Consider the following 24,681-nt stretch of genomic DNA (forward strand, 5'->3'; position numbering starts at 1 on the left):
TTTCGAGAGAAAGAGACAGAGCGTGAGTGGGGGAGGGGCAGAGAGAGGGAGACACAGAACGGGAAGCAGGCTCCAGGCTCTGAGCACAGAGCCCAATGAGGGGCTCGAACTCACTAGCTGTGATATCATGACCTGAGGTGAGGCCCGACGCTTAATGACTGAACCACCCAGGCGCCTCTCCCAATTAATGCACTCTTTAACAGAATACCAACAACATTTTTCACAGAACAGGAACAAATAATATGAAAACTTTGTATGGAACCACAAAATATCCTGGCTAGCCAAAACAATCCTGAGAAGGAAGAACAAATTGAGATATGATAATACCAGATTTTAAGATGTACTACAAAGCTATAGTAATAAAAACAGTATGGTGCTGGCACAAATATATATCAATGGAACAGAATAGAAAGTCCAGAAATAAATGCGCATTTGTACAGCCAATTAACTTACAACAAAGGAGACAACCATATACAATGGGCCACAGTCTCTTTGATAAATGGTGCCGGGAAAAGAAGACTGTTAAATGCAAAAGAATAAAACTGGACTACCTTATTAAACCATAAAATAAGTTAAAAATGAATTTAAGACCTCAATGTGGACTTCAAACCATAAAACTCCTAGAAGAAAACATAAGCAACAATTTCACTGACATCAACCATAGAATTATTTGTCTAGATATGTCTCCTCAGGCAAGGGAAACAAAAGTAAAATAAACTATTAGGACTATACCAAAATAAAAATTTTTTGCACAGCAAAGGAAACCATTAATACAAAAAAAAAAGGTAACCTACTGAGTAGAAAAAATATATTTGCAAATGATCTACCCAATAAGGGGTTAATAACTAATATACATATATTTTTAAAAAGTATACAACTTAATACTACTACTACTACTACTCATCCAATTTAAAAATGGGCAGAAGACCTGAAAAGATAATTTTTCCAAAGAATACATATAAGAGACCAAACAGATGCTCTTCACTAATCATCAGGGAAATGTAAATCAAAACCATAATGAAATGTCACCTTATACCTGTCAAAATGGCTGGAATCAAAAAGGTAAGGTAAGAAATCAAAAGTGTTGGTGAGAATGCAGAGAAAAAGAAACTTTCATGCACTGTTGGTGGCAAGGCAAGCTAGTACAGTCACTGTGAAAAACAGTATGGTGGTTCCTCAAAAAATTAAAAATAGAATTACCACATGGTTCAGTAATTCCACTACTGAGTATTTACCCAAAGAAAACAACAACACTAATTCAAAGGGATACATGCACTGCATTGTTTATAGTAGCATTATTTATAATAGCCAAGATAGGGAAGCAATCCAAGTGTCCATTAACAGATGAATGGATAAAGAAGGTGTGGTACATATGTATACTTATATATGTGTATATGTGTGTGTGTATATACATATATACACAATATTATATTCATTTCAGGTGTACAATACGATGCTTCAACATTTCTATATGATACTCAGTGCTCATTACAATAAGTGTACTTTTAATCCTCTTTATCCATTTCACCCATCCCCCTAGCTACCTCCCATGTGGCAACCACCAATTTGTTTTCTGTATTTAAGTGTCTGGTTGTGTGTACACACACACACACACACACACACGAATATTACTAAGCCATAAATAAGAATGAAATATTGACATTTGCAACCACATATATGGACCTACAATGTATTATGCTAAGTAAAATAAGTCAGACAGAGAAATTCAAATACTATATGATTTCCCTCATACACAGAGTTTAACACATAGAAAAAAAAAAGAAACAAACAAACAAACAACAGACTCTTAAATACAGAGAACAAATTGGTAGTTGCCAAAGGGGAGGTGGGTGGGGAGATGGGTGAAATGGATAAAAAGGATTAAGAGTACACTTATTGTAATGAGCATGGAGTAATGTACAGAAATGTTGAAGGATTGTATTATAACCTGAAATGAATATAACATTGTATGTTAATTATACTTCAATAAAAATGTAAATAACAAAATAGAGAGAAAATCAGTTTAGTTATTCAGTTGGAATTGATATTTATTGAGCAAATTAAATCTTAAAGCCCCAAGGCATTCAATGATGTGATGAATTTAGTTCTATCCATTTAGAATATACTAATTATTTGTCATCTTTTTAACAAACCAAGGACATAGTCACTCAAATCACCGTTTGTGTTCTGTGCCTCAAAGAATCCTCATTGCAAAAGATTGCAGGATCTTTTGAATCAGTTTACTGATTTCTCTCTGTGTCTCTCAAAATCAACAAACATTTAAAAAATAAAATAAAAACAAAATTAAAAAAACAGAAATTTTAGGAAGTTCAAGGAAGTGTGCAAACTCTTAACTAAATTGATCAAAGGAAAACAGAAGATTCAAATTATTAAAATCAAGAATATAACTCTTGATAATTCAGCAGTCCCACTACATACCCTACAGCCCTATAGTGTGTCTCAGGGTGCTCAAAGGCCCATTCCCATTGGACACATCTAACCCACAAACAATTCAAGCTCTATATTTGTAAAACTAAACTGTTGCCTCCTGATTGTACCATTTTCAAGCACTAATGTAAGTTTTAATACAGCTTAGAAGGGGCACATGTTATACAAATAGCAAGTCAATTTAAAAATTTTCAGTGGAATAGTTAAAAAACGGTGTCAGAGTAGAAGGACCCTAGGCTCACGTTGTCCCACAAATATAACTAGATAACTATCAAATCAACCTAAATACCCAGAAAATGACCTAAAACTGGCAGAACAAATTGCACAACTAAAGGTAGAAAAGAGGCACATCAAAGAAGGTAGGAAGTATAGAGACATGTCTTGGGAGAGAAATGGATTATGGCCATTGCATTGGGAAGAAAGGAGTGTTGGTTGGGAGAAGGGTAAGAGACAGATTAACACACAGGGGAGTGCATGCGGAAAATGAATTCCCATAGTAATTGGCTTATAAGTGAGAGGTGCCAGATTTGATGAATTCTGGCAACTAGCAGGGCTTAAAGCATGTCGTTTTCAAGGTCACTAGGCTTGGCTGAGACAGAGTCCTGAGGGCATCATGCTGCTCTTGGAGAGAAGGCAGAAAAAGATCCCGTGGACACACAGCACAGAAAAAGTGATCTGAAGAACACCTGGGGCACACAGTGGGAAGATAATTTGCTCATCTCAGAGTGCATTACAGAGAGGTAACATTCACAGAGAGACTTTTCCAGGAACATACTGGCATCATTTCTCTCTCCCACTCCTCAGAAAAAGCATAGGGCCATTTGTGGCAACTAGTGTAGCACTGACTAACTTGCTTACACTAAACCCTGCCCCCTCAGCCTCTGGGGGAACTGCCCTTCTGAGTCACAAGTGCCTCAGTACCAGCATGAGAGGCTCCCTCCCCCAGAAAACTGACCCAAATTCCTGTTCACACTGCATCTGCTGACACAGGATTTTTGCAGACTCTTGGTTCCAGCAGCAGTGGTGACGGTCTCATTTCACAAACAGACCAGAGCACACCTAATTAAAACAAGCCACTTTTAGGTCAGGGACCAAACACTGCCCACAATAGGCAATGAGAGCCTCTGCATATTAATGGCCTGAAAGATAAATGGCCAAGACAAAACAGCAGAGCACAAGCAGCACATTGGAGAAACGGATGGAAGCGCCAGCACCTGGGAAATAGGGGGATACCATATGGCAGGGCACTATAGGACCTCTTCTTCATAAGACCATTACCTTCAGGAATAGGAGAGGCAGATGACTTGTCACACACACACACACACACACACACAAACAAACAGGAACAGAGACACAGACAAAATTGGAAGACACAGAAATTTATCCCTAATGAAAGAACAGGAAAAGGCCATGGACAGAGACCTAAATGAAACAAATATAAACAACATGCCTGATAGGGAATTTAAAATGGAGATCATAAAGATACTCACTAGACTTGAGAAAAGAATGGAAGACATGAATGAGACCCTTAACACAGAGATAAGGAATAAGAGCAGAGATAAACAGTATAATATACAAAATGGGAAACATGGTTAATAGAATGAACAGCAGGATAGAAGAAGCAGAGGAATGAATTAGTGACCTAAAAGACAGAAATGTAATCAAGCTGAACAAGAGAAAAGAATTATGCAAAAAGAGAATAACCTTAGGGAACTCAGTTACTCCATTCAACATAATAACATTCATATTGTAGGAGTCTCGGAAGAAGAAAGAGAAAAAGAGGCAAAAAATATATTTAAAGAAATAATAGCTGAAAACTTCCCTAAATTGGGAAACAGAGATACCCATATCAAGGAAGGCACAGAGAACTCCCATCAAAATCAACAAAAGCAGATACACAGCAAGAAACAATGTAATTAAAATGGCATAACATAGTATTAAAAAATTAAAGCAGGAAGACAAAAGAAGACAGCTACTTACAAGGGAAAACCCATAAGGCTAGGAGGGATTTTTTCAGCAAAAACGTTGCAAGATAGAGGGGAGTGGCATGATACATTCAAAGTGCTGAATGGGAAAAATCTGCAGCCAAGAATATTCTATCCAGCAAAGTTATCACTCACAATAGAAGGAGAGATAGTTTACTGGGTAAGCAAAACTAAAGGAGTTCATGACCACTAAACCAGCCCTGCAAGACATAGTAAAATGGACTCTTTACATGGAAAGAAAAGACTAAAAGTGACAGTATGAAGGCAGTAAAAGCAAAAGAAATAAAAATTAATATTTCTATTAAAAAAATCAGTCAAGGAACTAAGAAAATAAAAGAATATAAAATAAAACATTTACCTAAAACATGAGAAGGATAAAAGTAAGAATGAGTTCAAACTTAAATGATCATCAACTTCTATTATATGCAGAAGAGGTTATATGCAAATCTAATGGTGACCATATATAAAAAGACACTAATAAATATGCAAGAATAAAGAGAAGGAAATCCAAACATATCACTAAAGAAAACCAGCAAACCATGAAAGAAAGGAAGGATCAGGAAAAATATTCAGAAACAGTCACAAAACAAATAATAAAATGACAATAAATACATATCTATCAATAATTACTTTGAAGTAAATGGACTAAATGATCCAATCAAAAGACACAAGGTGATAAGAAAAGATTAAAAAAAACAAGATCTGTCTATATGCTGCCTACAAGAGACTCATGTTAGACCTAAAGACAACTGCAGATTGAAAGTGAGGGGACAACAAAACATCTACCATGAAAATGGATGTCAAAAAAAACTTGGAGTAACAATACTTACATTGGACAAAACAGACTTGAAAACAGTGTAACAAGAGACAAAAAAGACATTATATAATAATAAAGGAGACAATCCAACAAGAAGATATAATGATTGTAAATATTTATGCACCCAACATGATAGCACTCAAATACATAAAGCAACTAGTAATAAACATAATGTAACTAATTGATAGTAATATATTAATAGTAGGTGACTTTAATGCTATACCTATATCAATAGACAGATCATCTAAATAGATTTTACAAGTAAGCAATAGCTTTGAATTATACACTAGAACAGAGGATTTAACAGATATATTCAGAACATTCCCTTTTAAAACAGCAGAATATACATCGTTTTCAAGTCCACATGGGATATTCTTCGGAATAGATCACACATTAGGCAAAAAAAACAGCCTCAACAAATTTAAGAAGATCAAGATCATAACATGCATCTTTTCTGACCACAATTCTATGAAACTAGAAGTCAACCACAAGAAAAAATCTGGAGAGACCACAAACATATGGAATTAATTAATATGCTACTAAACATTGAATGGGTTGACCAGGAAATAAAAAAAGATAAAAAGCACACAGAAGCAAATGAAAATGAAAACACAATGGTTCAAAACTCTTGGGATGCAGACAAGGGAGTTCTAAAAGGGAAGTTCATAGCAATGTAGGCCTGCTTTAAGAAGGAAGAAAATTTTCAAATAAATAATCTAAACTTACACTTAAGGATCTAGAAAAAGAACAACAAATGAATACTAAAGCCAGTAGAGAGAGAGAGACAGAGACAGAGAAAGAGACAGAGACAGAGAAATACTAAATATTAGAGCAGAAATAAGTGATATAGAAACCAAAAACACAATATAACATATGAATTAAAACATTGACTGGTTCTTTGAAAAAATTAATAAAATTGATAAATCTAGCCAGACATATAAAAAAACCCAAAAACCAGAAAGAACTCAAATAAAATTACAAATGAGAGAGGAGAAAAAACAACACCACAGAAATAAAATTATAAGGGAATATTAAGAAAAACTATGTCCACAAATTGGACAACTTAGAAGAGATGGATAAATTCCTAGAAACATAAACTACCAAAACTAAAATAAGAATAGTAAATTTGAACAGATCAATTATCAGCAAGGAAATTGAATCAGTAAACAAATCAAATAACTCCCAACAAACAAAAGTCAAGTACAATATGGCTTCACTGGTAAATTCTACTAAACATTTAAAGATGAATTGATACCTATTCTCCTCAAACTATTCCTAAAAATAGAAAAAGGAAAACTCCCAAGCTCATTCTACAAAACCAGCATTACCCTGCTACAAAAGCCAGATAAAGACACCACTAAAAAAGACAACTATAGGCCAATATGCCTTATGGACACAGATGCAAAAATCTTCAAGAAAATGTTAGCAAACAAAATCCAACAATATGTTAAAAAATGATTCACATAATCAAGTGGGATTTATTCCTGGGTTGAAAGGGTGGTTCACTATTCACAAATTAATCAACATGACACATAACATCAATAAAACAAAGGATAAGAACCATACTATTATTTCAATAGATGCAGAAAAAGCATTTGAGGAAGTACAACATCCATTGATGACAAAATCATTAACAAATAGGGTTAGAGAGTATATCATTCAACATAATAAAGCCCACATATAAAAAACTCACAGATAACATCATCCATAATGGGGAAAAAACAGTTTTTCCCCTAATGTCAGGAATAAGGTAAGAATGTTCACTCTCACTACTTTTATTCAACATAATACTGGAAATCTAGAAATGAGATAACAACAAAAAAAAGTCTCCAAATTGGTAAGGAGGAACTAAAACTTTCACTATTTTCAGACGACATGATACCATATATAGAAAACCTAAAAGACTCCACCAAAAAAATTGACATAACTGATCAAATTCAGTAAAGTTGCAGGATACAAAACCAATGTACAGAAATCTGTTGCATATCTATACACCAATAATAAAGCAGCATAAAGAGAGCTTAAGAAAATAATCCCCCTTACAATAAATAATAAACAATAAGATACCTAGGAATAAATGTAGTCAAAGGTGAAAGACTTGTTCTCTGAAAACTATAAAACACTGATTAAAAAAAAAAAATGAAGACAACACAAAGAAATGGAAAGACATTTCATGCTCATGAATTGGAACAAATATTGTTAAAATGTCTATACTACCCAAACAAACCTACAGTTTTAATGCAATCTAAAGCATTAAATACCAAGAGCATTTTTCAAAGAAATAGAACAAGCAACTCTATTATTTGTATGGAATCACAAAAGGCTCTGGATAGCCAAAGCAACCTTGGAAAGGAAAGGAAAAGAAAAGAAAAGCTGGATGCATCACAATTCTGGACTTTTTATTACAAAGCTATAGTAATGAAAACTGTATGGTATTGGCACAAAAACAGACACATAGGTCAACAGAACAAATAGAAAACCCAGAGAGGAACCCACAATCATATGGTCAATTAATCTTTGACAAAGCAGGAAAGAATATGCAATGGGAAAAAGACAGTGTCTTCAACAAATGGTGTTGGGAAAACTGGACAGCTAAATGCAAAAGAATTAAATTGGACCAGTTTCTTATACCATATGCAAAAATAAATTCAAAATGGATTAAAGACCTAAATGTGAGACCTGAAACAATAAAAATTCTAGAAGATAATTTAGGCAGCAATTTCTTTGACATTAGCCAAACCAACATTTTTCTAGTTATTTCTCATGAGGCAAGGGAAATAAAAGCAAAAATAAACTATTGGGACTACAAAAAAATAAAGCTTCTGCACAGCAAGAGAAGCAATAACACTAAAAGGCAACCTAGGGGAGAGGAGAGATATTTGAAAATGACATAGCCAATAAAAGGTTGGTCTGCAAGATATATAAAGAAGTTATGAAACTCAAGATCCAAAAACGAATAATCCAATTTAAAAATAGGCAGAAGACATGAACAGACATTTCTCCACAGAAGACATACCAATGGCCAACAGACACACAAGATGTTCATCGTCACCTAAGAGAAATGGAAATCAAAACTACCATGAGGTATTACCTCACATCTGTCAAAATGGCTAAAATCAAAAACATAAAGTTCTTGTCAAACTCAACACCCAAAAAAATAAATAAATAATCCAGTGAAGAAATGGGCAAAAGACATGAACAGACATTTTTCCAACAAAGATATCCAGATTGCCAACAGAAACATGAAAAGATGCTCAATATCACTCATCCTCAGGGAAATTCAAATCAAAACCATTGTGAGATACCACCCCACACCTGTCAGGGTAAAATTAGCAACTCAGGAAACAACAGATGTTGGCAAGGATGCAAAGTAAGGGCAACACTTTTACACTGTTAGTAGGAATGCAAACTGGTGCAGCCATCTGGGAAACAGTATGGATGTTCCTTAAAAATTTTTAAATAAAGCTACCTTACAATTGTGTTTATCCAAAAGGTACAAAAATGCTGATTCAAAGGGGCACTTGTGTCCGAATGTTTATAACAGCACTATCAACAATAGCCAAATTATGGAAAGAGGCCAAATGTCCATTGACTGACAAATGGATAAAGAAGATGTAGTGTGTGTATACACACACACACACACACACACACACAATGGAATATTACTTGACAATCAAAAATGAAATCTTGCCAGTTGCAGGTAAGATCATTAGACATACATATGCAAAAGAATGAATTTAGATCCCTATCTCATAAAATTAACTCAAAATTGATCTTGTACCTAAATGTATGAGTTAAAGCCATAAAACCCTAAGAAGAAAATGTAAAGTCTCTTATGGTTTACCTCTCTCTCAGTTTTTATATTATTTTTCCTTCCCTTACCATATGTTCATCCATTGTGTTTCTCAAATTCCACATATGAGTGAAGTCATATGATATCTGTCTTTCTCTAACTGACTTAACCATAAGAGATTCTTAAATACAGAGAACTGAGGGTTACTAGAGGAGAGTCAGGTGGTGGGTCGAGGGATGGGTTAAATGGGTGATGGACATTAAAGAGGGCACTTTTTGGGATTGAGCACTGGGTGTCAAATGTAAGAGATGAATCAATGGGTTCTACTCCTAAAGCCAAGACTACACTGTATGTTAAGTAACTTAAATTTAAAAGAACACGACAACGAAGATGACTAAGACTAAGGAGGAGAGGAAGGAGGAGAGGAAGGAGGAGACGAAGGAGGAGACGAAGGAGGAGACGAAGGAGGAGACGAAGGAGGAGACGAAGGAGGAGACGAAGGAGGAGACGAAGGAGGAGACGAAGGAGGAGACGAAGGAGGAGACGAAGGAGGAGACGAAGGAGGAGACGAAGGAGGAGACGAAGGAGGAGACGGAGAAGAAAGTAAACCAAGAAGTAAACCTCCATGACCTTGGATTAAGCAAGGTGTTATTACCTATAACACTAGAAGCACAAGTGTATACACACACACACACACACACACACACACACACACACATATATATTGGACTTTATCAAAACTAAAACCTTTTATGCTCTAAGCACCCATCGAGAAAGTAAAAGACAACTCATAGAATTGAAGTACTTGCAAATTATGTGTCTAAGGCTCTATTATCCAGAATATAAAAAATTCCCACAACTCAGTAATCAAAATACAACTCAAGGAAATAATGGGCGAATGATTCAAACAGGCATCTCTCCAAAGAAGATAGAGAAGTGGTCAATAAGCACATGAGAAGATGTTTAAAAATAGCATTAGCCTTTAGGGAAATGCAAATCAAAACCACAATGTGATACTACTTTACACCCACTAGAATGGCAAAAATCATAAAAAGAGATAATAAAACATCTTGGGGAGAATGTGTAGAAGTTGGAACACTTATAAATTGGTGGTAGATATGTAAAACAGTGCAACTACACTGGAAAACATTTCAGTAATTTTTCAAAATATTAAATATAAAGCTAACAATTTACCTGCTGATTCCACCCCTTGGTATATATAGTCAAGAGAAATAAAAATATGTCTATACTTAAACTTGCATAATAATGTTCATTGCCACATTATTTACAATTACCAAAAAGTGGAAATAACTTAAATGTCCATCAACTGAAAAATAAATGAAATGTGGCATATCCATACATGGAATATCCTTTGGCAAGAATGAAATACTAATATACATGCCACATCATGGATGAATCTTGAAAGCATTATGCTAAGTGAAGAAAGCTAGTCACAAACGACTGTATATGATTCCATTTACATGAAATGCTCAGAATAGACACATTCATAGAGAAAGGAAACTGATAAATGGTTGCCAGTGATGAAGGAGAAGGGAAATGAAAAGTAAGAGTAACTTCTAACCACTATATGTTTCTTTAGGAGATGATGAAAATGTTTTAAAAAATCAATACTTGTGATGGTTTTTAAACCCTATGAATTACTAAAGAAAGCCATGAATTATGCACTTCAAAAAGTAATATTTATGTATGCAATTTATATCTCAAATGTCATTAAAAAAAGAAAAAGAAAAGTCATGCTAAAATCACTTCAAGAAGGGGGTTCTGCTTCAAGATGGCAACTTGCTGTATTGAACAGACCAAACCTACACCCAATAGAACAATTCCTCCTGAAGAAGAACTAAAGGCTGACTGAACAGCTACTAAACAAGAAACGATAGAGAAAACAGCAAGAAATACATAGGGTAATAAAGAGAACCCCCACCACCAATGCTGTGAATGGCAGTGGGAAGAATGGTACTGTGGACCTGGGAACAGATCCCTCTGTCCTTGAGCACAAGAAAAAAAGCTATGGCTTAAAAGACCAACTAGCATATAAAAGAGACAACACTAAAATGCTCCCAAGTGGACGAAGAGCTGCAAAAAAGCTCTCTAGGTCAGAGGGACTTGGAGAACAATACTTTAAAAGCCTAGAATAGAATGGGGCCCAGACACCATAATGGTGGATCCCACCTTTTCAGTGAGCTTGTGACTTCAGAGAGCTCAGGTCCATAAGCCCACACCAGCCCCAGCTGCATTGGGGCACAGAAAAATAAGCCAAAGTTTAAAAGAGCATAGCAGCCAAAGTTTAAAATGGCCTAGAGAACATGGGAATATTCTCTCTCCCTCCACCTTAAAAGCCCAAGACCTGAGCTGGATTGGGCTCACAAGGAACTTATGAACTCACAGCACAGGGTCCATAAGCCCATCCAGCCATCCTGTGGTGCTGGTAACAGAAAATAAGCTGTGGTTTTGTGTTGTTATTGTTGTTGTTGTTGTTGTTGTTATTTAATTATTTTTTTATTTTTAAATTTTGTCTTGCCTTTTTCTTTTTGTTTTTTTTTCATTTTTTTTCTTTTTTACTTTTCCTTTTTTCTTTTCTTTTATTATTTTCTTTCTTCCTTTTTAAATTTATTATTCTTTATATTAAAAGCCATGGTTTAAAAGAGTAACTAGTATACACAGCCACATCTGCAGCTAGCCACCAAAAGTCACAAAGCATACACAGCCTGCATAGGGGATACCAAACACAAGATTACTCCTTTAACTTTAGAAGAAGCCATTTTGCTTAACCCATAAAAACAAAAAGAAAAAGTCAAGCAAAATGAGAAAACAAAGAAATATGCTCCAAAAGAAAGGACAAGAAAAAAAGCCTCACACACACACAAAAAAAATGAAACAAATAAGCAATATGGCTGATAAAGAATTTAAACTAATGTTCATAAAGATATTCACTGGACTGGGGAAAGACTGGGAAAATTCAGTGAGACCCTCAATAAAAAGTTAGAAAATATTAAAAAGAACTTGTCAGAATGGAAGAATGCAACAACTGAAATAAACATACTAGAGGGAATCAACAAATTAGAAGATAAAGAACATATCAGTGATCTGGAAGTCATGGTGATGGAAAGTACACAAGCTGAACAGCAAACAGAGAAAATTTTCAAGATGATGATAGATTAAGAGATCTCTTGAAGAGTATCAAGTAAACAAACATTTGCATTATAGAGGTCCCAGAAGAAGAGAGAGATAAAGGTATAGAAAACTTATTTGAAGAAATAATACCTGAAAACTTCATAACCTGGGAAGGGAAAGAGACATCCAAGTCCAAGAAGCAAATAGGTCCAAACCAGATGAACTCAAGGAGGCTCACAGTATGGCACATTAGAATTACACTGTTATAATGTTAAAATACAGAATCTTAAAAGCAATAAGAGCAAAACAAAAAGGTACCTATATAAGAAAGTTTACAAGGCTGTCAGCTGATTTTTCAGCAGAAAATTTGCAAATAAGAAGGGAATAGCATGATATATTCAAAGTGCTGAAAGGAAAAAAACCTACAATCAAGAATACCCTACCTGGCACGGCTATTCAAATTTGAAGGAGTGAACCCAAAGCTATCTACACATTCAATGCAATCCCAATCAACATTGCACCAGCATTCTTCTCGAAACTAGAACAAGCAATCCTAAAATTCATATGGAACCACAAAAGGCCCCGAATAGCCAAAGGAATTTTGAAGAAGAAGACCAAAGCAGGAGGCATCACAATCCCAGACTTTAGCCTCTACTACAAAGCTGTCATCATCAAGACAGCATGGTATTGGCACAAAAACAGACACATAGACCAATGGAATAGAATAGAAACCCCAGAACTAGACCCACAAAAGTATGGCCAACTCATCTTTGACAAAGCAGGAAAGAACATCCAATGGAAAAAAGACAGCCTCTTTAACAAATGGTGCTGGGAGAACTGGACAGCAACATGCAGAAGGTTGAAACTAGACCACTTTCTTACACCAGTCACAAAAATAAACTCAAAATGGATAAAGGACCTGAATGTGAGACAGGAAACCATCAAAACCCTAGAGGAGAAAGCAGGAAAAGACCTCTCTGACCTCAGCCGTAGCAATCTCTTACTCGACACATCCCCAAAGGCAAGGGAATTAAAAGCAAAAGTGAATTACTGGGACCTTATGAAGATAAAAAGCTTCCGCACAGCAAAGGAAACAACCAACAAAACTCAAAAGCAACCAATGGAATGGGAAAAGATATTCGCAAATGACATATCGGACAAAGGGCTAGTATCCAAAATCTATAAAGAGCTCACCAAACTCCACACCCGAAAAACAAACAACCCAGTGAAGAAATGGGAAGAAAACATGAATAGACACTTCTCTAAAGAAGACATCCGGATGGCCAACAGGCACATGAAAAGATGCTCAACGTCGCTCCTCATCAGGGAAATACAAATCAAAACCACACTCAGATATCATCTCACGCCAGTCAGAGTGGCCAAAATGAACAAATCAGGAGACTATAGATGCTGGCGAGGATGTGGAGAAACGGGAACCCTCTTGCACTGTTGGTGGGAATGCAAATTCGTGCAGCCACTCTGGAAAACAGTGTGGAGGTTCCTCAGAAAATGAAAAATAGACCTACCCTATGACCCAGCAATAGCACTGCTAGGAATTTACCCAAGGGATACAGGAGTACTGATGCATAGGGGCACTTGTACCCCAATGTTTATAGCAGCACTCTCAACAATAGCCAAATTATGGAAAGAGCCTAAATGTCCATCAACTGATGAATGGATAAAAAAATTGTGGTTCATATACACAATGAAGTACTATGTGGCAATGAGAAATAATGAAATATGGCCCTTTGTAGCAACGTGGATGGAACTCGAGAGTGTGATGCTAAGTGATATAAGCCATACAGAGAAAGACAGATACTCTTATGTGGATCCTGAGAAACTTAACAGAAACCCATGGGGGAGGGGAAGGAAAAAAAAAAGAGGAAGAGAGCCAAAGCATAAGAGACTCTTAAAAACTGAGAACAAACTGAGGGTTGTTGGGGGGTGGGAGGGAGGGGAGGGTGGGTGATGGGTATTGAGGAGGGCACCTTTTGGGATGAGCACTGGGTGTTGTATGGAAACCAATTTGACAATAAACTTCATATATTGAAAAAAAAATTTTGAAGGAGTGATAAAGAGTTTTCCCAACAAACAAAAGATTAAAAAAAATATATCACCACAAAACCCTACAAGAAATTTAAAGGGCCTTCTTTAAGTAGAAAAGAAATGGCCATAATTAGACATAAGAAAAATATGAATAAGAAGATGTAAAACATGACAACATATACATAAAATGTGGAGAAGGGAGTTGTAAGGGAAGTAGAGGATAAAAAAGAAAGATTTTTTTTCTTTTTTGTGGTTTTAATTATTTTTATTCTTTTGTTTTGTTTTGTCTCAGAATGTATTTGAACTTAAATGACCATCACATTAATATGTACTGCTATTTACTTAGGATGTTATATATGAAACTCAATGCAACCACAAACACAAAATCTATGATAGCTATAGAAAAAATAAACAGAAAGAAAGCCAACCATACAACAGTATAAATACACATTGATCACAAAGAAAGAAAGGGAAGAAAGGAACAAAAAATAACTACAAAACAAGAAACAAATTTTAAAAATGGCAATACTATCAATAATTACTTTAAATGTAAATACCCTAAATGCTCCAATCAAAAGACACAGAGTAGAAGAATGAATAAAAAAAACAAGACCCAACTATATGTTGCCTACAATATAGAGATGGAAAGTGAAGAGATGGAAAAACATTCACCATGCAAATGGAAGCTAAAAACAACAATAACAACAACTTGGGTAGCTATAATTATGTGAGACAAAATAGACTTTAAAACAAAGACTGTAAGAAGAGACAAACAAGGACAATACATAATGGTAAAAGGATCAATCCAACAGAGTATATAACAATTGAAATATCTCTATACCCAGCAATGGAACACCTACATATATAAAGAAAATACTAACATACATAAAGAGAGAAAGTGTCAGTAATACAATAAGAGTAGGTGACTTAACACTCCACTTACATCAACAGATAGATCATCCAGACAGAAAATCGATAAGGAAACAATATCTTTGAATGACACATTGAGCCAGATAGGCATAACAGATATATAGAGAACATTACATCGAAAAATAATAGAGTATACCTTCTTTGCAAGTGTACATAAAACATTCCCAGAACAGATCACATATTATTAGGGCATAAAACAATCCTCAATACATTTAAGAATATCAAAATAATACATCTTTCCTGACCACAATGGTATGAAACAAGAAATAAATCAAAAGAAAAAACAAAAACAGAAAAAAAAGTGGAGAATAAACATGATACTAAATAACCTATAGCTCAATGAAGCAAAGAAAAAAATACATGAGACAAATGAAAATGAAAACACAATGGTCCAAAATGTGTGGGACACCAAAAAGTAATCAAAGAAGGAAGTATATAGCAATACAGGTTTACCTCAAGAAATAAGAAAAAAACTCAAACAATCTAACTTTACACCTAGAGGAATTAGGAAAAGAAGAATAAACAAAGCCCAAGGTGAGTGGAAGAAAGTAAAAAGATAAAGGTCAGAGAAGAGAAAAAAAAAAAGATGTAGAAACGGAAAAACTAAAGAAAATCAATTAAACCATGAAACCAAGAGCTGGTTCTTTGATAAAATAAACTAAATTAACATACCCTTAGTTAGACCCATCAAAAAAAAAAAAGAGAGAGAGAGAGAGAGAAAGACCCAAATAAATAAAATCAGAAACAAGAGAGAAGTAACAACTGATACCACAGAAATACCAACAGTTATAGAATACTATGAAAAGTGATATGCCAAAGCAAAAAACAAAAACAAAAAACAAAAAAAAAATGGACCATCTAGAATAAATGCATAAATTCCTAGAAACATACAGCCTTCCAAAGCTGAACCAAAAAGAAATAGAAAATACAAAACAGACCAATTACAAGTAACAAAATTGAATCTGTAATCTAAAAGCTACCAAAAAACAAAAGATCTGGACCAGATGGATTTACAAGTGAATTTTACCAGACATTTAAAGAAGAGTTAATACCTATTCTCCCTAAACCATTTCAAAAACATAGAAGAGGAAGGAAAGCTTCCAAATACATTTTATAAGGCCAATGTTATTCTGATACCAAAACCAGACAAAGATACCATGAAAAAAATAAAACTACAGGACAATATCCCTGATGATATACATGCAAATTCTTCAACAAAATATTAGCAAACCACATACAAAGATACATTAAAAAGATCACACCATGATCAGGTGAGATTTATTCCCAGGATGCAAGAATGGTTCAATATTTGCAAATCAATCAACATCATACACCACATCAACCAATGAAGGATTAAAACCATACTATTATCTCAACAGAGGTAGAAAAAAAGCATTTGACAAAATTCAACATCCATTCATGACAAAAACTGTCAACAAAATGGGGATATAGCTCAACATAATTAGAGGAAATATACCTCAACATAATAAAGATCATATATGAAAATCTCACTACTATCATCATCCTCAATGGTGCAAAATTGAGAGCTTTCCCTGTAAGGTTGGGAATAAGACAAGGATGTCCACTCTCACCACTAGGTGAGAGGAAGTCCTAGCCACAGCAATCAGAAAACAAAGTAAGAGGCATCCATATTGGTAAAGAACAAGTTAAATTGTCATCATTTACAGATGACATGATACTATACATAGAAAAAAACTACTAGAAGTAATAAATTCATTAAAGAGGTAGGATACAAAATTAATACTTAGAAATTGATAGCATTTTTATACACTAACAATGAGGTCACACATAGAGAAATTTAAAAAACACAATTCACAGTTCACAATTGCATCAAAAAAGAATACAATACCTAGGAATAAACTCAACCAAAGAAATAAAAGACCTTTCCTCTGAAAACTATAACACTGATAAAAGAGATTGAAGATGACTATATGGAATATGGGGAAAGATATTTCATTCTCATGCATTTGAAGAATTAGTATTTCAAAATGTCCATATTACCCAAAGGATTCTACAGATTCAATACAATCCCCATCAAAATACCAACAGTATTTTTCACAAGACTAGAACAAATAATACTAAAATTTTTATGGAATCAGCAAAAACCGCAAATATCCAAAGCACTGCTGAGAAAGAGGAACAAAGCTGGAAGTATCACAATCCTAGACTTCAAGATATACTCTAAGTTTGCAGTAATCCAAACAGTATAGCACTTAGCACAAAAATAGACAGATCAGTGAAACAGAATAGATGCTCCAGAAACAAACTCACACTTACATGGTTATTTAATCTATGATAAAAGAGGTAAGAATATACAACGGGGAAAAGATGGTCTTTTCAATAAATGGTGTTGGGAAAACTAGGTAGCTACATGTGAAAGATCACTTTCTAACACCACCAACAAAAATAAATTCAAAATGGATTAAAATGGATTAAAAGTGTGAGAATGCTGAAACCATAAAAATCCTAGATGAGAATACAGTCTTTGTCTGACATCTGCCATAGCAAAATTATTCTAGATATATCTCCAAAGGCAAGACAAACAAAGAAAAAAAAACAAAAACCAAACAAACAAACAAACAAACAAACCACCACCACCACCACCAACAACAACAACAACAACACTACTGGACTACATTAAAATAAAAAGCTTCTACACAGCAAAGGAAAAAAATAGCAAAACTAAAAGACAACCTCCTGAATGGGAGAAGGTATTTACAAACAATATATCCAATAAGGGGCTGATATACAAAATATATAAAGAACTTTTACAACTCAGCACAAAACAAACAAGCAAGCAAGCAATCCATTAAAAATAATGGGCAGAAGACTTGAATAGACATTTTTCCAAAGAAGACATATAGATGGGCAACAGACACATGAAAAGATACTCAACCTCACTAATCATTAGGGAAATGCAAGTCAAAACCACAATGAGATATCACCTCACACCTGTCAGAATGGCTAAAATCAAGAAAACAAGAAACAATAAACGTGGAGAAAAAGGAAACTTCGTATACTGTTGGTGAGAATGTAAATTGATACAGCCATAATGGAAAAAAATCATGGAGGCTCCTCAAAAATTGAAAATAGAAATACCATATAATCTAATAATTCCACTGTTAGGTATTTACCCTGGGAAACTGAAAACACTAACTCAAAAAGATACATGCACCCCTAAGTTTATTGCAGCATTATTTATAATAGCCAAGACATGGAAGCAACCTAAGTGTCCTTCAACACATGAATGGACAAGTTGTGACATATATTTATCACATATATATATTTATCACACATATATATGGTATATGATATAAGATCACCTATATATATAGATAGATCACATATGTATATGATATATAGATAGGTAGATACATAGATAACATATATATATATATTGCAGCATTATTTACAATAGCCAAAATATGGAAGCAACCTAAGTGTCCTTCAATAGATGAATAGACAAGAAGGTTGTTATATACATATATATATATATATATATATATATATATATATATATATGATAGAATACTACACAGCCAGAAAAAGGGATGAGATTATGCATTTAAGACAAGATGGATGGACCTAGAGGGTATTAGGCTAAGTGAGATAAGTCAGACTGAGAAAGACAAATGCCATATGATTCTATTCATATGTGGAATCAAAAAAAAAATGAGTAAACAATAAGCTGAATCATAACTAAGAATACAGAGAACAAACTGATGGTTGCCAGAGGCTGGGGCAGTAGAAGGTTGGGCAAAATGGGTAAAAGGAAGAGGGAAATACAGCCTTCCAGTTATGGAATAAGTAAGTCACGGGAATAAAAAGCAGAGCATAAGAAATACAGTCAGTGACACTATAATAGTGATTTAATGGAACAGATGGTATCTACGCTTGTGGTGAACATAGCATAAGGTATAAACTTGTCAAATCACTAAGTTGTATACTTGAAACTAATGTAGCATTGTGTGTTAACTATACTCAAAAAAATTGAGAATAAAACATTAGATAAAATCACAAGTTAAAGTAAATGACAATCTGTGAAATTCAATCTTACCACAGAAAATAATGATTGTCCTTAATATATAAATAACTTCTAAATTTATAGAAAAGTTAACAACTCAATAGGACATTTAATTAAAAAGGCAAAATTCCAATTGAGTTATGAATAGATTAAGTTTACAGTAGTTCTCTCCCTTTTAGTATTGCTTAATTAGCTTTCAACTTTCTAAAGCAATAATTTCTTCCTTCTCTTTGAAATATATTATTTTTACATTTCTTTTTTTTTTTCGTTTTAAAGTTTATTTACTTATTTTTTTTTTTGAGACAGAGAGAGACAGAGCATGAGCGGGGGAGGGTCAGAAGGAGAGGGAGACACAGAATCTGAAACAGGCTCCAAGCTCTGAGCTGTCAGTCCACAGTCCAACGCAGGGCTCAAACTCACTGAGCTGTGAGATCATACCTGAGCCAAAGTCGGACACTCAACCGACTGAGCCACCCAGGCACCTCTATTTTTACATTTCTAATTTCTCTTATATAGTTTTGATGGAATTAGCAGCAGTTGGCCCGACTATGCTCTATTTTTGCACATCATTCACTGATGTATCTAAAACCTCATTTTAGAATGGGGACATAAGGTCCTCAACTTTGGAACTTTGGGGATTTAGCTCAAATTTCCAAATAGAAAATGCCCCAGAGTGCATCAAATTATATACACTTATATCAGAGGATAAACAGTGGATTCTGACACCAACCTCCTATTCTTCCCCTAAAAATCTCCTGAAAATCTTTAGTCAGTATGATTAAGAAAACAGAATTTCTGTTGCTTTATTTTTTCCCCTTGAATTCCTAACAATAACTAAGGACATTACTATTTAATTACTTCAGGTCAAATATTATTTGGCTTATATTTATTGACTACAGAGTACAGAAAAATTTTTAAACGTCAAACAAAATATCAACAGTACACCTCTGCTCTAACTATGCTTAAGTATAAACAAGGCTGAAGTATCACAAGACAATAGGCGTATCAACAAGTGCCATACTTTTGCTTCTAGGCTCCAATGCAAATTTACGCTCCAATTTTGACTGGTCAGTTCACTGTGCCCTCCCTTTCTCTTCTGTGATGGAGTCCCCTCCACCCTTTAGGACCAAGGTGGGGAGTTCTGGACATTTCTTTCATTACTTTGTGGTTGTACCACAGCTCTTTTCAGAGTTATAGTCAAGAGCAAGATGAAGAAAAAAAAAATGTGAAGGCAATTTTAAAAGGGAATGCAGCACTGTATAATTGTAAAACATCATCAGTGTTCTTTTGGTCAGAAGGAAAAATAAGAAATCGGTTAGGTCACAGGGATGTGACATGGACCTTTCTTCCTGTCACTTAGCATTCAGGGAAAAAGAACCCAAAAGTGCTTTCTGATTTTGTTAATTTTACAATATAAACATGATGAATAAAACACTTTTAAAGACCTTAGGGGATGCTTTCTAATAACCTCATAAGAAGGTTTATGATAAGGTCATATTTACAGATGTCTTCTCATCTATATGATCAATAAATGCTCATTTCACTAGCGCAGGATTGGGTTATACTGACAAAAAAAAACCCATTAATAACTTAGGTTCCAATACCATATTTTTCCTGAAACTCCTATGAACATGCAGAACATAGATCCAATAAAAATAAGCTTGTTTTCTTATAGTCTTGCTTTTGCACTCTTACTCCTTGTGAAAAACGTGGTGGTCAAAGGTCTAAATGAATGGATAGGAGTTGGGAAGGGATTCTGGCTGCACAATGAAAGAACATTTCCAGGTGGAGAATTATTGTGGCAGATGACTTTTATGCATCTTTCAGTTTCAGTATGACTCTAAATATTGAGGTATTTTTGGGGAAGGGGAACAGAAATATTTGCATGAAAACTAAAATGGTCTAGTCACGAGTAAATTTCCACAAGAGTAATAATATTTTCATTTTGACATCATTGCACAATGCAAATATTTTTTAACATTAAAATCAGGAAAAGATAAATTTTCACTAGACATACGTTTATAGAGGAACAGTTTAGGAAAATAATTAGGAATTACTTTTGCTCTTACAACTCAAACACAATGGATTTTCCTAGATAACTAAGATTGAGAACCTGAAAATAAGCACAGTATCCTAGATTTTTGATCTTTAAGACAATACAGCTGATCAAAAAACAATTATTTCTGGGGCCATGGTATAGACAAAATGGGTTAAGAAAATCAAAAGGTACAAACTTCTAGTTGCATAGCATGGTGACTACAGTTAATAATACTATATTACATATTTGAAAGTTGCTAAGAGAGTAGACCTTAAAAGAAAAACACATCACAAGAAAAAAGATTTTGTAACTATGTGTAGTGATGAATGTTAACTACACTTATTGTTGTGATTGCTTTGCATATATCAAATATTGAATAATTATATTGTACACCTGTAACTAATATGTTATATGTCAATTATACTCCAATAAAAAATAAGCAATTCAAAAATGAATATAATAATTTCTGTTCCTCATGAAGTGTGTTCAAATTTGTACATAAATGGGAGAAATATTTTTAGAAGGCCTGAGACAATTCTCAGTATTGAGATTGGAAGGCTCTTTTTCCAGATGTCTATATTTGCCTGGCAACAGTTCCAGTAGGACTTAAACATTTCTGGCAGAGGATGTTGGACAGAGGAATGGAAAGGAATTCAGTATCTGTATAACAACCTCTGAAATGGGAAAATGTTATGGATTTATTATATAACTTAAAAATACAAAAAAATAAGATATAAGAGAAATCTCAGAATGATTAAAGAGTGAGTCATGTGACAAAAGGATACTTTTTCTACCCTGATTTAGAGGGGTGGGAAGATGACAAGTATGTCTTAAACAAGGAAATATGACTAGAATTGAAAGAGGATCGCTCCTGATTGAAAAGATGTCCACATGAATTTTAATCATCAAGATGCTCAGGCCATTCATTTCTCAAAAAATTTAAGAGCACACATTTAACTGCAGTTACTTCTAGGATGCTAATATGTACATACTATACTCTTAGTTAAAACCAGTAGTCATAGAAATAATGTTCATGCTGTTATTTCTATCTGAAGATTTTAGTATACCTGAGTTTATCCTAGAGAAATCCTATTAACATTCTGACCCGCCTTGATTTTGATTAGTTTAAGATATTTCAAGATCATTATCTATGAAGGGTTATCTGGTTAGGAAATAAGGAAGACAGACATTTGTCAAATTACCCCAAACTGATTTTCTCTCTAGATTATCAGTTTCTTTACTGCTGGGAGTTGTTAGTGCACATACAGCAGCTATAAAATACAGTGTGCCCCACCCTCCCAAATTTTGGCTAGTCTCTGAAAAATAACTTTGAAACTATCACAATAAGCTTTGAGATTCACAAGGTCAAGTATTTATCTAATGTTAAGGGTTGAATTGTGTTTTCCCCAAATATGTTGAATTCCTACCCCCCACTCCCAGTATTTGTGAACGTGGACTTACTTTGAAACAGGATCTTTGCAGATGACCAAGTTAACATGAGTTCATTAAGGTAGATCCTAATCCAATATGACTGTGTCTTTATAAAAAGAGGAACTCTGGACACAGAAAGAGACCCACAGAGCGAGCATCCCATGTGAAGAATGGAGCAGAGACTGGGGTGATATGCCTACAAACCAAGGAACCCAAAGGTTGCAAGCAAACTGCCATTGCCAAATTGTGGGAAATATAGTAAACAGAGTAAGGAGGAGCAGAGTGGGCCACCTCCAAGTGTGCCTCAGTGGCATAAGGATTATTTTAGGCTGATTATTTTCAAGAAACAGACGAAGAAACAGCACTGAAAACCAAGAGGTTGCCCTTTCCTAAGTGACATTTACATTTATAAGGGAATCTCCTTTCGTAAAAGGTGTCTCTTTTCCTGTACCAAGAAGGGGATGACTCAATCCCTAGAAATTTATCTGTGAAGAAGGCAACAACCAAATCTTTATAACAACCAAATCCTCCTTTACTATGCTTTACCTGAAAACTCCCATAACTGGCTCCCCCCTCCCTAACATCTTCTTTTGCCTTTAACTGGAGATGTTATTTAAGGTGGTGGTTTGGCCATTTTGGAAGAGTTAATTGGTTTTCCTGGGTCTCTCCCATGTATACAGTAGGTATATATGTCATTAAATTTATGTTTGTTTTTCTCCTGTTAATCTGTATTTTTATTACAAGAGTATCTCATCCAAGAACCTTAGAAGGGTACAGATAAAATTATTATTTCCCTTCCACAAAAGAAACATGGTAAATGACACAATGAGTTATAATAAAAAAATATATAGGCTATTGGAAACTCCACAGGTCCAAAAGCCCTGTTTTCAACAGATAAATTATAAGACAAAGAAAAGAGATGGATGGGAAACCTACACATTAATGAGACTTAAAAGACATATCAAATACAAAAATGGGAAAAATCATAGTATCCAGGAAGAGACATTTGTGTGATAAAACTTTAAAGAAACAAATGAAATTGATTGGCATACAGGTCAGCATAGTATAGGCTTTATGCCATTCAGCTTGGGAAAGTTTCCATAGGAACACTTTACTTTCAGACAGTGGGGGAAACCTGGAATTATTTTAGGAGGATAAAAAGAATGGTGGGGCGCCTGGGTGGTTCAGTTGGTTGGGCCTCCGACTTCGGCCAAGGGCATGATCTCAAGGTTTGTGAGTTGAGCCCCACACTGGGCTCTGTGCTGACAGCTCAGAGCCTGGAGCCTGCTTCAGATTCTGCCTTCCTCTCTCTGCCTCTTCCCCACTCACACTCTGTCTCTCTCTGTCTGAAAAATAAATAAACGTTAAAAAAATTTAAGCAAAAAAGAAATGGTATGATTAAGATGGGGCATGAAAAGGAATCCGGGAGGCTGGTAAAAGTAAATTTCTTGACTTGGGTGGTGGTTATGAGAGATCTTATTTTAAAATAATTAAGCTATAAATTAGTTCTGAGTCATTTTATCTATATTTTATTGTACAATAAAATTTTTAAAAATAAAATTCAGGGGCGCCTGGGTGGCGCAGTCGGTTAAGCGTCCGACTTCAGCTCAGGTCACGATCTCGCGGTCCATGAGTTCGAGCCCCGCGTCAGGCTCTGGGCTGATGGCTCAGAGCCTGGAGCCTGTTTCCGATTCTGTGTCTCCCTCTCTCTCTGCCCCTCCCCCGTTCATGCTCTGTCTCTCTCTGTCCCAAAAATAAATAAACGTTGAAAAAAAAAATTTAAAAAAAATAAAATAAAATAAAATTCATATTTCTCCCTGTCATGTCCACAGAGAAAATAAATTTATAGGAATGCTGGACTATTTCTCTGTCCAAACCAACTTCAAATTTTAGAGTTGTAAAGCAACCAATGAGATCCACAGGGTTAAAAGGTATGTGCAGTGTCACATAGATGGATAAGAGCAGATATAAATTTCCTTTCTTCTCATTTCAGTGCTTTCCTGCCTCCCTTGGAGG

The 24,681-nt window shown here is 34.9% G+C and overlaps 1 pseudogene; it reads left to right on the forward strand.

Annotated features, from left to right (window-relative positions):
• Positions 1–9,433: 9,433 nt before the first annotated feature.
• Positions 9,434–24,681, forward strand: part of LOC122490461 — a 99,848-nt pseudogene continuing 84,600 nt past the window's right edge.

This window comes from Prionailurus bengalensis, chromosome B2 (genome assembly GCF_016509475.1).
Source record: "Prionailurus bengalensis isolate Pbe53 chromosome B2, Fcat_Pben_1.1_paternal_pri, whole genome shotgun sequence".
NCBI classification, from domain to species: domain Eukaryota; kingdom Metazoa; phylum Chordata; class Mammalia; order Carnivora; family Felidae; genus Prionailurus; species Prionailurus bengalensis.